The sequence below is a fragment of the Sphaeramia orbicularis genome, chromosome 2 (assembly GCF_902148855.1).
Source record: "Sphaeramia orbicularis chromosome 2, fSphaOr1.1, whole genome shotgun sequence".
In the NCBI taxonomy this organism is placed as follows: Eukaryota; Metazoa; Chordata; class Actinopteri; order Kurtiformes; family Apogonidae; genus Sphaeramia; species Sphaeramia orbicularis.
This window is the reverse complement of record NC_043958.1, coordinates 11,358,728-11,372,395: the sequence shown is the minus strand read 5'-3', so window position 1 is coordinate 11,372,395 and position 13,668 is coordinate 11,358,728. Positions and strand designations below refer to the sequence as shown.

General features: G+C 39.4%; 1 protein-coding gene across 3 annotated transcripts in view; it reads right to left on the bottom strand.

Moving 5' to 3' along the window:
• raph1b (Ras association (RalGDS/AF-6) and pleckstrin homology domains 1b) overlaps window positions 1-12,071 on the bottom strand; it is a 71,369-nt gene extending 59,298 nt beyond the window's left edge. For all 3 annotated transcript variants that reach the window (XM_030151884.1, XM_030151894.1, XM_030151903.1), the window contains exon 1: window positions 11,811-12,071. The gene's annotated coding sequence lies outside the window, so the exon portion shown is untranslated. The remainder of the gene's footprint in view (window positions 1-11,810) is intronic.
• Window positions 12,072-13,668: the final 1,597 nt, after the last annotated feature.

Below are 13,668 nucleotides of genomic sequence, written 5' to 3'. Positions count from 1 at the left end.
ATACTGCAGCTACTTCCTAACAGACATGAGCTGGGGTAACTTCTTTGATAAGTGGTGAATGTGTTGCAGAAGATCTGAGGGGGGGAAAGTAGGTTGCAGTGCATTTTTAATGGCCAATCAAGGCTTTCCAGTCCCAGTTTCTGGTGTACTGGTGGGTCATAGCTTGAACTTAGCACATAACAACATGAAACAGTTGGAATATTAAATAATGCAGGGGTGCACTGGTGTTTTACCCTCAATATTGTGTAACAGATTCTGAACCAGAGCTACAGTTCAAGAGAATGACAACTTAAAGCTCCAGTACTTCATAGTTTTAAGCGTCACTGGGCAAAATTTGAATGAATCCCTTTAAGCATACTGTGATTCAAGTGGACTGAAAGGACATACTCCTTGCCTGTGTTTTCAGGATGTAGAAAATCTACCTTGTGATGATACAATTTGGTCTAATTACAGGCAATTTCAGGTAAAAGAGTGAATATGTGATTGACAACTGTAATTACAAATCGCTGACCAGGTTACATCAATCATGACCTGGATGTGAATTCTCTATTGTGTTTCTTAACAGATGCTAGGAAAAATGGCTTCACTTATCTACAACAAGTTTAATTTAGTTTTTTATTCTTTTGGACAAAGACAAGAGTGCTGTAGAAGGAAGGTGTGTATTTTCAATTTTCTACCTTTGTTTCCTCCTGATGTCAGCTCCTGCAGCTCTAACCCATAAAGACCCAGTTTTACTTTTGTGGTAGTTTCGAAATGGATTTTTCTCTGTATTTAAGAGTTTTCAAGTAATTTATCACCATTTATTATAATATGATCTTCTGTATTATGCGTTTCTTCAATAAAAATGAGGTATTTTCCCATATTTAATTTACTGATCATGTACATGTTCATAAAAGCTCAGATTAAAGTTAATCGTTGTAATATCAGAAACAGAAAAAAATGAAGAAAGTTACTTTTTCAACAAAACTTATCATTAACTGAACATAAACCAAGTGTCTCCATGCACAACTCCCTGGGTTTTACTGGTGAACTAATCTTGTAGAAGATGACGGTGTTTCCACAGTAACTACGGAGCCTCTGAACGTCCGAATGGGCCATATCTGATGACCATGAAAAGATGACAATCTGTATTTTTCATCAACTATTTATATGGATTGATAGGTTTAATGGATCAGAAGTTATTAAACATTTTATACTGGCAGATGATTTTGGTTGGCAGTGGTTGTTTGGGTCTATATGGGTTAAATCCAGTACATGCTCATAGGTCTCAATGATATGGCCAAAAATGCTACATATCAGTGTTATTTTAAAACTGATTCCTTTGTCCTAGTAAAAAGTTGAGGAATCCATGTGGTTGTTTGTGGTTTTAAAATATCGGTAAAAGACACAACAAGATGAAAATGGTGCAAATGATACACAATAAATGGCAATGAAGTAAAAGACAAAACAAGTCAACGATGATGCAAAACATGAACCAAAATGAAAATGGCACAACAGACAAAACAAGATGAAAACTATGTAAAAGGTGAGAATGACATAAATTACACAAAATAAAGCCATATAAGACAAAAAAATACATATACCGTCAGACTCTTATTTTGTTGTTTACAGCTTATTTTGCATCTTTTCATGCGTGATTTGTGCAATCTCTTCATATTCAGCAAGATGTAAACACTGAAAGAGTTTGTGTATGCTTTAACTCACAATGTAAACTAATCAAGCTCCAAGAACATCATCATCAGATATGACCCATTTGGATGTTTAGAGACTCTGTAGTGAACGTGGAAACATTGTCACTTTCTACAATATCGATTAAAAATAAAGCCTATGTAGTTTGACAAATGACATTGGTTGTATAAGATGTTCAGTTACTGACATTTTACAGAATTATTCATTTTTTCTTTAGTTTTCTCTGTTTTGATATCATAGCCTTTGAATTTACTCAGCTTTTATAAACATCAAGTTTTTCACTTAAAAATTCAAAATACAGATGATAATGGCAATAAATCACGAGCTGCAGAAATAGTTTTAAGGGTTAAACCCAAAAGATGAGTGACAAATGTACATCATGACATACCAGTGGTGTAGTCCACGGTATACGGAGTATACCTACTTATTTTTCGGTCAGTATTGCGTATACACACTTCTAAATCCCCCCTGATGAGCACCATTCTGTTGTATCTGAGCCAAATTGCCCATTTTTCCCCTCGGATGGTGAAGCCATGACCCGCCCTACTCTACCTCTGATTGGTTAGTACTCGCTGCCTTCACTGATTGGTTAACTTTAGGCATGAGGACTGATGAGCCAATCAGAGGCAGAGTAGGGTGGGTCATGCCAAGGAAAATATTACTAACTAGCGCTGACCACCTCTGGAACCTGATTGGACACCTCAGGTGCCAGTGCCACCCCAGTTGATTGACAGGTCACTTCACGTCTCGTTGAAAGATGCGTGATTATTAGAAATGCGAACGAGAAAGGCAGAATAAACGTATTTCAAGTGAGTGGCACGTATTGAGAGAACCTATTTTCATGGAATTTATAATTCTGAGGTAAGTTTTAAGGTGGCTTCAGAATGAGTCACTGTAAAACTACTGACCATATGACTGCACATCTAGAGGAGAAGAGCTTTTGTTGCCAATGGTTAAACTATGTGAGTAGGCTAACGCTATGAAAGGTTAACATTATCCTACGTTTGCCTCATGTTGAATACATTTACATTCATGCAGCTGCTTGTGTGACCAGTAATACCTTCAAACTGCTCCTGATCAAGTCATGATAATTTTATAATAATGAGCAAATACTACTGACAGATTTTTGGGTAAACTAAACAGAGTAGTTTCATATGTCACTGCTTCTAAACAGGTTTTTTTTTTTTTTTCTTGACTATTTCAAAAAACGTGTCTTAAAAAAGGCAAAAATTGAGAGTATACCCACTTCTCCAGGGACCACTGCACCACAGTGACATACATACTTATCACAATGTAAAAGTATATTGTCATAAATATTGCTTTATCATCCAGTCATAGATGCTCAAATAAGTGTTTGTTGACATAATTCAAACATGCCTTTGCTTTTGTAACCACACACACAAACATGACACCCTCAACACAATATGTACTAAACTCCCAGTAGAGACACCAGTACAGATCACTGTAATCAGTGTAACTACAGCCCCCACATTCTCAAATGGTCTTATAATGTTAGTGTAACTCCTAGTCGTATATACAGGAGTATCCTCTGTGGATTTGACTGGAATGTAACCCAGAGGTCAATGGTTAGAGAGCATAAACTGATCTAAACAGAGGTCATCTAAACATTTGAGGGAGGCATTTCACAGCGGGTTGGAGAGGAAACGGTACAGTCTGCTGAGTGAGTCGCTTAAACCCTCTCTAATGGACTTCAAGAAGACAAACACACAGCATCAGCCCAGCACCAACATAAGGACAAACTGATGTTATGGTTTCATGGGAACCAGCTGAACTCTGATCATACAAAAAGCAGAGACGATACACAAAGGAAGTGGCAGTGCCGATGTTTATCCCAGGGTATGAATTAGTCCTGAGGCTATTAATGCTGATTGTTTTGGTAATTCATCAATTCGTAATAATTTTTTTGATGAAACATGGGAAAGCTTTCAGCCCTCCTTGAGTAAAAGAAAAGATGAGATGAGCTGTGACAGTGAATCATTCCAATGGTAATGACCTTCTGGGCTGATTTCTCCAGCTTTTTTCTAGCAGGATGTAATTTGTAATACAGCTTAATTATTTGTTGATTAATCCCTTACTTGGTTTTTTCCATTAAAAAAAAAAAAAAAAAAATGTAAAAAAAAAAAAATGTCATGTCACTGTTTCCTCAAAGGCCTAGATGTCTTTTTTGGTTCATAACCCAATGATGTTTAACTTACTGTCACAGGAAAAGGAAGATGACCCAGAAATATTCCAAATTTAAAAAGGTAAAATCTGAGAATTCTGACTTTTATGCGTAATAAAAACAGCATTCACAGAATTAAAAATGCTTTCCAAAGTAAAGATTTTTAAGAATTCCATACACTTCCACAATAAACACCTAAGATAATTAAGTTTAGAATTGAACTTCTTAATGGCAATAAAATATATCCATGTTAGAGTGGGCAGGACCTAAATCAATTATCAAAACAGTTGACTACTATAATAGATGTAAATCAATTAATCATTGTAGCTCTAATTTATAGCACCTTACAATACAAATAATGATAGTGACGGTGAGTTTATTACTACAGATGTATTTCTAGTATTGATGAAGCAAAGAAAACCACAAAAACATGAGATGCTTCAATAGAATAACCTAGGGGCTTCTCCACATTTATATTACAAACTTCCCTTTGATAAACAATTTCTTCAGTCTATTCCAAAATTCTGTCATTTCAAGATCATAGTTTCCAGCTGTCTTCACTCCAGGTGTAAACAGGTGAGCCGCTGGTGCTCTGATGTGTTTGTGTTAACTTGAAACCAGTTCCCATGACTGCAGGTTTTCCAAACAATGTTCCAAAATGCATTCATCTTGTGAATATTTAGTCTTTTTTTTTTTTAAGTAGTCGCAGTTTTTAAGTTCAGTTTAATATCATAAGCATCATATCCTCACATCTGACAACCTCCAGACCACAAAATATGCGCAGAAAATTGACTAATTGATGTTAAGATTAGCTGCCATTTTTTTCCTCCACATGATTAATCTTTGCAGCTCAACTATGATGGAACCATGGCTATGAGCTGCTGTAGGACTAGCCACGCAATTTAATTCGGTTATGGATGTAAAATAGCGCATGTGAAAGCAATAAGGGGAGTGGGAAATAAATCCACCTCTATATCTAATTGGTTTGCCAGACAGATCGTACATCACCCCCAGTCAATAGTGCATATTTTCCATATAGGAGTCAGACTGCACTCGTCTGAGTTAGCACTTTGCGTGCTTTTATTCCTCCTCTATCTGAATTCCTCCCGCTCGCCTCAAGCATTCTATGTCAAAGCTCCATTATCCATGGCCCACACTCTACAGACTGTCCATCCACACAGACAGGCCGTCCCATCCATCAACCCGTCCCGAGACTGTTGTGGTGCAGCTTTGACTGGACTTACTTTGGATTACACAGGCAGGTGGCGTAGAGAAAGAAACATGACACCATAAATCACCTCTTCTACTCCGCCCCTCTTTCCTCTCTTGGTGGATACCTGACTCGACTGCTGGATTTTTAAGCAAAGAATTCCCACTGGGATGAAATTCCCTTTTCCAAACTTGGATGCTAAGATCAGTTTCAAACCCCAGTGATCAACAGAGTCACAACAGAAACGCAAAAAAGACCTCCAGGGTTTGTGGCTCATTATGAGTTACTGCATCTCTGTGTGAGCTACAAAACAATCAAGAGTCAAATATTTCACAAAAGGCACATTTTTACAGTGTCCCCATTTCCTGTCATGGGCCAACAAAGACTCCCTCCCAAAACAATGAAGCAAACAGACCATCTGTAATACAGTAGAAGCAGAAAAAGAGGTGGGGAGGGAGGGGGGTCCTCACCAGTAGCCAAGCAGTGAGAATCAGCCACCTGCCATTGTCAAAGTCACACTGATTAATAGCTGCTTAAGCTGCTTAAACAAACTGTACAGTAAGGGAGGTGGTTACAAAAGGGCAACTAATGAATGAACAATACAACAGGATGAACGCGTATCATAGCAGATCAGATAAATGTATGAAAATGGGTCATGGAAGAAGTGGTGTGGAGCTGAAGTGACAATAGATAATAGATAAACCAGGGTGGTTATGTGGCTTAAATGTAGAAGGAGATCCCGCTAATCCCCCTTTTTCAACAAAATGGCCCATAATGACCAAGAAGTGCACAGTTCTTTATTTAACCACTCTTACGCAGTCACATGTTACATGATTATATAGAATTAAAATAATCCTTATAGGGGAAACTTTACAGATCAATAGCTGGATGCAACAAGTGAGGAATGATGCAACTGTACGACTAGACATCTACTGGAGCAACTCAGGCCCTGTTCACACCTGACATTAACATGTACCCTGGGTGATCTGATAACAAGTGGACAACACATCAATTTACACCCGTATAAGCACAGGTGTAAATTAGGAAGTCAACTGATTTGTTTTTTTTTTTTTTTGGAGCTGATGAGAATATAATTAATCAGTGACGATATAAATTTGAGTAAAAATGAAAACAATGTTGAATTTTAGAGTAAAGCCACAAGAAAACTGTTGAAATGTCAGGCTAAATAAAGCACAAGTCATTATTTCACATTATGTGTCAGTGTATAAGTTCTCGTTCTTTTTCTCTTATTACTGACATGTCACCAATTAGGTAGTTCAGTGGGTGTGACATTGCTTCTGACTTAAGGGTAAAGACTACAGACAGGACAAGGCAGTGACATAATATATCATCCTATACAGCATATTGTGATTTGAGATGAGTGCATTGCTTGGTTATCATAGAAAATGTACAGCTTTTTTAAAGATTGACTCACTCATTTTGGTGGTCTACATTTGTTGGAATGACTTGTATAATCAGTCTCTGGTCCCAGGATCTGTTGTCTTTACAGGTTCCAAAAGTCAGAACAGTACTGGGAAAGAAAGCTTTTAAATATTCTGCTCCCACTGCCTGGAACAACCTACAGAAGGACATTAAACTGAAGGAACTGGTCTCTTTTAATACATTCAAAGTCATTTTAAATCAATGGGAAAAGGACAAATGTGGTTGTAGATGTTTTTTCTGATTGACTGAATCGGGTTTGGCTTTGAGATGCTTTTAAGGAACATTGTTGTTATACTTTTAGTACCTTTTAAAATAATGGTGATGTTTTATATGTATGTTCTTATTAGTTTTAAGTTTGTTTTTAGTACTGACTTTCATTGTGTTTATGTATATTTCTAGTGTGGATGTATGGCTGTGATTTCCATTTTGTGTAACTTCTGCTGCTGCTGTCTTGGCCAGGACACTGTTGAAAAAAGAGATTTTTAATCTCAATGAGCTTTTTTCCTGGTTAAATAAAGGTTACAATAAAATTTACTCTGAATGTTTGTGTTACTGGATCCAAAATATATAAAAAATATTTTAGCCTTTTGTGACATAAGTGCACAGGCTTAATTTATTTTTTGGATATCAGATAATTGTGAAAATATTGAATGTCAGATATTCAGAGGTGGACTGGCCACATTCTTTCAGCAGTATTTTCTAGGCCACACTGAAGGTTCGCCAACTCAACTAGACATTCTCTGCATACATGTATAAACTATGTCCACAGCCTCTGAAAATTTGGAAAAGTCCATAAAGATATGTGATGACCATAGAGGTGGCATCCAATGATGAGTGGTCACCTGACATATATGTGAGGAACGGGTGTGAACTAGCAGACTTAAAGCTGTCCACTTGTGACCAGATCACAAAGGATGCATATGAGGACCTAACACATAAATCTATGTAACAGCGTAAAAGTTTCAATGGTGGACTTCTCCTTTAAGCCTGCAAATCCCAGCAGGACTGACCCGTACTAAAAATGTTCATCCTTCTGATACTTGTGAACTGCTTCAGGAGAAATCATTCACCCAGTAGCACAGATATGATAACTTACACTACTTAGCAAAGAGATCCAATTGTAGGTCAATCCTCTTTGATCAGATCTTTACTTGTCTTTCTATAGGGGCGTGTGTGCTTGCACTTGTCCGCATGACTGCACCTGGTGAACGAGAATCCAGATCATTTATTGCCCTGAAAGGAGAGCAGGGTGCCCTCTTTCTGCCTCCTCTGATCAGCGGTGACTGCTGCAGAGGAGAGGCCAGCCTGGCTTATCTATACGCTGGTGAAGGACAGGGAGATGTTCCATTATTAGAGTAGAAAATGTCTGCGTATTCTGCATTTCCTGGTGCATTGAAGAAAAAACAAAGTTAGGGCGTGTATGTTTTTTCTGTCAGACTGCACTGATTCGCCGTATTTAACTCAAATCAATCAACACAGAAGAAAAGGCTGCATCTCAAACAATTGATTTCCTGCCATATGAGAGGAGTGATACCAGTGTGCATGAAAAGGCCAACAGGAAGACCAACTCGCTATCTGGAACAGTGGCGATTTTGCCGGCTACAGGCGGGCTGCTTAGCCATTTGTCTTTGTTTCCAAATGGCAGGGGCAGCTGCCACCAAAGGTCAGCAAAATGTTACCAGAACAAGGCCCCATACAGGCTGGGACCACGTGGCTGTGACGACGGGGGTGGGACACATTTACTTTCTTTCTTGTTTTCACTTAACACACCCGTAAAAAGTGGCATCCCGCCGGGCTCCGATGCACCCGGTGCCCTCTTCCTGTTTATTCCGCAGTCGCCATCCCGAGCCAAGGTAGCGTGGAAATATCAGGTTACTCTCTACCCTCCGGCTTTGCATCAGAGTGTGTCGGGAGTCTGCGTTTGAAGTGCCATTCTCCCCTTTACCCACCCACACCCCTGGCTGTAACACAACCTGGGTAAACTTACACCAACCGCTGTCGCCATCACTGCCCCAGTCTCTGGAGCTTTTGTGCAGTGGAGTCTTATGCCCAGGGACATGGGTGGATGGATGGGCGGAGGTCAGACAGGGACCTTGCAACTTGCACGCCAGATCCAGTAAAACGCTGACAGACAGACAGACACACAGGAGATGCTTCCACTCTCACACACACACACACACACACACACACACACACACACGAACCAAGAATAGCATTCAAATCTCTCGTCTCCAACGGTCTCTGGGGATCATTCCTCAAGCCCAAAATTTCTTTGACAACTGTTTTTCTCATCTAATCAACTACATCGAAGGGAAATCAAGCGTATATAAAAAGAAAAGGATGAAAGGGACCAGATGAAGGAAGGAAAAGCAGAAGATGTTTTTTTTTTCATCCTTTCCTCTTTTGGCACAACAAGACAAGATGAGTGCATGAATGAGAAAACCATGTTTCTGGTTATGTCGATTTGTTGTGAGCTCCTTCCAAAATATAAAGCTTTTCTCCCTGGGTTCTCGTTTTTGATAGCCTCAAGATAGAAAGCCAAAAGACAGAGAAAAAAAAAATACAACCTCACATGTGTTTTTGCACTGGGCCAGTGAAAATACACGCCGTCACACAACATATGTTTTACCTGCTTTGTATGAAACCTAATCCATGACTAAGCTATAAAACGTACTGCTTGAATGCACCGTCTATATGATCAATTTACATCACATTATGTGCATCTGTTATTGTGATTGATTGCACTAATGCCTCTGTGACAGTTTATTGCTCTGGGCAAATATACACTAGTTATAATATGTGATTGAAACAGGAACTTGTTGAAGTTATACCACAGTGACAGTGACAATAATCCTATTTATTTACACTGCTCCAAATGTGGCTTTTGAAATGTAGCCGCAAGTCTAAAATATATTCACTGGAAAAAAAAGAATCTCCCCGAAACCAAAAACACAGCAAATATTTTATAGAACCAGTTTATAATTAAGTTCTTAAGACGCAGCACAGGAAGCCACAGTAACAATACTCAAAAGAATAAAAACAACATATGTCAGGTTTTCCCTCATGTGCTTGGAACATCACTAATTTTCTCCCTCTGACTAGACAGCGTTGTGAAATCTGACTCCAAACTCCTATTTTCTCCCTCACAAAAAGGAGGAGAAAAAAACCCCAACATGACAAGCTTAAAGGCATCTGCCTGAGGGGGAGCGACCAGAAGGCCAGCGGTTATTTTCAACCCATTAACTGCAATGTAAGCCAATGGGTCACATTGTTGCTGCACTGTCTCCATGCCCAGAATAATGTGCTTCCAGTCTAGAGCTTTGTGGATGCAAATCAAGCGTGCCTTAAGGATACAGACGGTCTATTATAATGCCACAGTAGGAAATAAAGGCCGGACCAAGTGGCTTGTTAGTGAGTTCTATTTGTTTTTGTCGCACAGTTCTGGCCTGGCCTTGGTTGTGCAAATAACACACATGCAGACAAAGTTTACTGCAGTGACAACGTGAGGTTGAGGTAGCCAGCCAGACAGCGGCATGCATGGCGTGCTGAAAATGACCTTTGAACCCCATGGTCCAAGCAGAGTTTCCAGCTTGAAGCTTTTACATGCCATGGAACCAGGTCAAAAGGCATGCATTAGGAAGGGATCATCTTCTATTTTTTTTCCTTTTTTTTTTAACCCACCACTACCCCCCCTCTTCGGAGGATAACTTTATTTTTAATTACAGCTTGTGTTTAAGCAACAATCTCAAACTTTACGTTCACATGTTATATATACATTTGCATAGAGGGAGGACTCATATAGACGAAAGTGCACAGGGACAGGACGAGACAAGACAGTGGGACAAAACAGGCATAAGACAAGACAGTGGGACAAAACAGGCATAAGACAAGACAGTGGGACAAAACAGGCATAAGACAAGACAGTGGGACAAAACAGACATAAGACAAGACAGTGGGACAAAACAGGCATAAGACAAGACAGTGGGACAAAACAGGCATAAGACAAGACAGTGGGACAAAACAGGCGTAAGACAAGACAGTGGGACAAGCCAGCTAAGTGGTTGCTGTTGAAAACCTGACAAAACATGTGAGACATGACAACAAGTAAGACAAGACAAAAACTGATACTAATTACATGTTCATCATTATAGATTAGTGTATGTGCATGTGTGTGTGAGGACAGGGGTCCAAACAGAGAGGGGCTCTACGTTTGGGTGTTGCACGGTTGTGGTTCGGTTTAGGTTTTCCAATGAGATGTGTACTAAAATCTTCTATTTTTGGGTGCATGGTGTTATTGTCTGAAGGATGGAAACATACAGTAGTTGGACCTTTATGTTTGTTGTGGTCATTTGGGAAGCTTTTCTGCACAGAGTAAACACAACCTAAAACAGGTTTGACTTTATCTCCAGCTCTGCCATAACCAATCATATGGGCAGAAAACAGACTTAAAAGCACAGTCAGGCTGTTGAGTCCAGGTCTGTGGTGTCTGACTGAATTGCACGGTGGCATTACATTTGAGATGGTCCCTGGTCAGATTGGCTGCATGCCGGAGGCTTGATCCAACAAAGGGATTTAAGCCTTGATCATGGACTGCAGTGTGGAGCCGATGCGCACAGACACACCACACATCCAAATGGTCCCACGGGCTTTTCCACGTATGAAACAATGTCTTTTGTGGATCCTCCAGCACGACATAAACACAGAGCGACAAAACCATCGGCCATTACCACAATCTGATCCAGCCCCCCCATCCTCCTCCTCCTCCTGCTGATCAGGGTGGAGACTCCAGCCTCTACATCTACCTCCTGTTCACATGCAGAGGGGAAAATGAGGCTGAAAACACCTTCAGCTGGCACACACACACATACACACACACACAGCCGTAAAGCATGGCCGGGGTGCCGTCATTAACAAATAACAATAGGATCCGCTTTAATTGACACTCCCAGGAAAGCTGCGCCTCTTTTCCCAGGCGGCCCGTACGCTGCGCTCCCCAAGAAAAGGGTTGTTCAATGGCCGCACCGGGGGCTCCCAAACCCCCCATGCAAAGAGCCGGCAACATCATATATCACCTCTGAAAGTCACATCCAATCCTCCTAAACACAGAGCTGCTTTTCCTGGTGAAAACACAGCTTCTCCTTCATCTAGGATGGGCTGCCATTTATACGGGATAATAACCTTTTATTATCAGAGCTTGTCATTTTCAGCCTGTGTTATTATAAAATCATCTAAATGGAGCTAGAGAGTTCTAAACATGCTGGAATATTACAGAAAAAAGGCACTTACAGTCAAATGGGATTACAAAGAGGCTCCTCTCCTCCTCTGTCCTGTGTTCTGTGCTCTCCAAAGGGGGATAACACTGCCCTCCGGGGGTTCACAACAACCACAACAACAAAAAAAAAAACTCCTGATGATACGTTCAATGATCTGCTTTAGAAAAAAACAAATCTACTTAAGATCTGGCTGTTTGCCTCATGTTTTCACACACTGCTCGTCTGTCCGTACAATCCCATTCCCCTTCCCATTCTTCTCTCATAGAGCTGCTGAGGAGACACGCTGCGCGTCTCCGTCGTTTCCTGTCCAGCCCAGAACCAGCGTTGCCTTCACTGTCTATCGGGAATATATCGTTTCATTGCCGCAAACCGCTGGTGAAAGCCGAACAGCGACCTATTTCTATTAGAATTCAGCTATGAAACAAACACTCATACTTCCAGTGCTATTTTAAGTGAATAAATTCCACAATGAGGATTTATTTTCACTCACTTACATTTTTTCCACTTTTTCACAATCTCTTTTTATAAAGTTTTTTTTTTGTTATTCCCCTTACTATATTAAATAAATAAACAAATACACTGTCCTCTCCATGCCTCAGGGTCAACTACTAAAAAATGCCACGCTTACTTTCCAAATTAAAAGTTTAAGCGACCTGTAGGAGGTCCATGAACGCAGCACCAGCATCCAGTAGGTAATCCAGTCCATGTAGGTTGTTACTCAACGAAAAATCGGAGCCAGACAAAAGGGAACTCGCTCCAGATTAGGAGATTATTTTGTGTTATCCATATGGACACTTGTCATTACCAGTAAAACCATAAACCAGTCAATCCCCTTCATTCATTTTCCAGAAAGAGTCCGATTTACTGACATTTTGGAAATCATTTAATCCCCATTTCAAAATCCCGTGAATCTGTCACCATGTGTTGCCACACAAACTAATATTTTCTGCCCCTTTATGGCCTCTAATCCTTCATCCAGCCAGTTAGACCTTCATTACGTAAAATAAAACACTTGTCAAATAGAAATAATAACAGTTTTCTCATTGCACATGATGTCTTTATAACACATCCTGCAGGAATTTGTCATATTTTCTTGGCTGATAAAAACTGTTGCAAAGGGGCTCATGGACAAATAACGTACTTTATTGCCACCTAGTGGACACATATAGCTATTGCACCTTTACTCCATCCCTGTTGGGAAAATGATGTAAATCTCCTGAGTGCAAAAACTCTTAAAACTCCTGCATTTACAGCTGATGTTAACTGAAGTTTAAAAATATTTGCATCAAACATATGTACAAGTAAAAGTGCACAATAGTTTTGGTCAGAATAATCAGTATTAGTTTAATGAAAAAGATAGTTGCATATATTTTTTCATTGTTTTGCCATGTTGGTAATAGTAGAGTTTATTATAATTACTGTACAGTGTATTTTAACTCTTAAAGATCTTTGAACTGTGTATTGGTGACTTCAGCATAATTATTTTTCTACATTTAACCTTTCTTAAGTGATTTATCACCATTTATTATAATATTTTTTTACATTTTGCATTTTTCAATGATAATCCGGTATTTTCTTATATTTAATTTACTGACCGTATATATGTTTATAAAAGCTCAGAATAAATTCAAAGGTTATTATAAGAGAACAGAGACACAACTATAGCAAAAAATGACTTTTTCAGTGTTTCCATGTTCACTACGGAGTCTCTGAATGTCCAAATGAGTTCATATCTGATGATGAGGAGGATGATGATGAAAAGGTAAGAAACTGCATTTTATCTGGATTTTTTTCAGTGTAGTTATAAGATTAGTAGATCAAAAGCTATAAAATACTTGAGATCAAAGATGCTTTCAGTTGCAGTGTTTCGG